Here is a 2534-nt window from a genome sequence, read left to right as displayed (position 1 = left end):
ATTCTATGTACAGACATGTTACACTTATAGACAACATCAATGGTCTTGCTGAACCAGCTAGAAAGAGAATAGTGTGTAAAAAGACAGTGGAACAGTTGTTGCTTAATGACAGCAACAGTAGCTGTGAAAAGACCCCTGCTGTGAGTTTAAACCTCCTTGGTTCAAATACAGTTAGATAGTACAGAAATTATTTGAGAACAGGTTGGCATTCTAAAATATCCATTACAGACCAAAAGGATAGAGTGCCAGACGCCAGAGGGTTGGCAGTATTGATTTAGCAGAGTTTAGCAGCGAGTCTGTAGGCATTTCATGTTATCTTTAAAAATTGCATATGTATTAATTAACAAGGTCATGTTTTGTGCGATGCCCCCCTCAACCACCCTCACTAACCGTAACCTCAGTAAAACAACGCCTAAACCTATTTACCATTTTTACCATTTAAACCTAACCTCAAGAAACACTATGTGTAAACCTAAGAATGCCAAATCATGATCACCTCAACACACTATCGGGGTAGATACTAGGTTTGAACTGTTTTTCATCCAATTCAAAATGGTGGAAGATCTAAAGGTCAGAGGTCAAAAGTCAGACCATGAAAGTTGTTCGGCATGAAGAGACAAATATGTGTATTGATGTTTCATGGCTGTAGGTCAAACAGGGCATGAGTTACCTGTTCAAAGTTTTGCATTCAGTTGATTGCTACAGCACCACCGTTTGGCCAATGGTTGTGGCTTTCATTTCACTGACCCTTGACACAGCCCTCTACCATAAAGCCAAGTTTCGTAAAAGGTGCACTGCACGGTAAATCGCATCGCATCGCTCATGATTTGAGGCATTTTGTTCAAACGGACCTATCCAGCAAACCTTGGAAGCCAATGTTAGCCAATTAGGATGGAATATAAAATATCAGACACTTCCATCTTAATCACATGACTATAGAGATACTATGTACCGATTTGCGTGATTTTTGGACAGAATCTGAAGGAGTAAGAGAAAGAAAAATGTTTTACAAAAGTCAGCCTCCTGGTGGCACTCTAAAATGCATATGTGAAAAATGCATGGCAAAGGTTTTTCCTTGGCCTAAAGGGAGAGTGCGTGCAAAGTTTCACGCAGATCGGTCCAGTTATAGGTAAAACGCAAATCGGCCCGTTATAGCGCCAACATGAGGCTGATTTGAACTATTTCAAGTGGCATTTCTTCCTCGGCCAAATGGGTATGTGCGTGCACAATTTATCGGAAATCGCATGCTGCTTTGAGGCATTTGGTTCAAAACGAACCAATCCTGCAAACTTTGGAAGCCAATCTTAGCCAATCAGGATGGAATATGGAAAATCGGACAGATCCGTGTTGATCACATGACTATAGAGATACTGTGTACCGATTCGGCCTGGTGGAGACAAAAAGCAAGAGATGCAATGAGGGTCCGAAGGCCTCGGCCCCTTAAAGGATCTACACCATGAATTAAAAAAAATAAAAAATTATCATATTGTTTATGTCCCTCAAACGTTTTTCAAAAGGTTTGAGCCTAAATCAAGCCTCAGATATACTCATTCCAACTAACTTTGGCTTATAAAGCACTTTCACCTGCAATACCACATTGTCCTGTTTGGCACGGGGCGCTATTGAGCCAGTTTGTATGCATGTTATCTCCTGGTTCTGTGTGGAAAAAGTAAAAAAAAGAAAATGAGAAAAAAAAAAAGAAAAGTAAAACAAATAATTTTTTTTAAGTTGGAACTGAAAAAACGGGAGGGATTTTACCAGACGTGACGTTACGTCTGGGTGAAAATCAGTTTGGTCTGTTTTGAGACCAATTTACAGAAAACCCCAGATATGCTGTGAAAGCCTGAGTGTTCAAACTGGGGTATTTTTGGGGATAGAAGACAGGTAGGGGAGACCAAAAACACACAAAAAAGAAGAAAAAGTAAAAATTCATGGTGTAGTCTAGAGATGCACCGATCAATCGGCCGCCGATTAAAAAAGCAGTTTTTTGGTCCAACCGGCTGGATCGGTCTCGGCCGGTCACTAACGTAACTTCCGGTTTCTGCCGGTCAAATTGATACGCATGCGTGCTGCGCAGCATTGTCCACGGTACAAATTGCCAAGTAGAAAATATTTTACTGAAAAAGCGCTGCCAGAGTTGCTTGCTGTTGTTGAAACCCATATACGCAGCCTGCTAGAAGCTAGTAAAACTCCAGTCAGTTTCACAACGGACATTTGGACATCTAACGTGAGCTTAATGTTGAGCCTCACTGCACAATGGGTGGACGATGACTTTGTGCGACACCAAGTCCTTCTACACTGTGAAGAATGCCCTGGGTCCCACACTGCTGTTAATCTAAAAGCCAAATTTGAAAAGATGTTGGACACGTGGAATATAGACAAGAAGAGGGTTCATGTTGTGTTGCGTGACAACGCTAGAAATATGGTCAAAGCACTAGAAGATGGCCAGTTGCCGAGTTTAGGATGTATGGCGCATACACTGCAGTTAGTGGTGAATGAGGGACTGCAGTCCCAGTGCAGTATTATTGATGCTG

This window comes from Gymnoscopelus braueri, assembly GCF_963280865.1.
Source record: "Gymnoscopelus braueri genome assembly, contig: SCAFFOLD_206, whole genome shotgun sequence".
Classification (NCBI taxonomy): domain Eukaryota; kingdom Metazoa; phylum Chordata; class Actinopteri; order Myctophiformes; family Myctophidae; genus Gymnoscopelus; species Gymnoscopelus braueri.
This window is presented reverse-complemented; position numbering follows the sequence as displayed.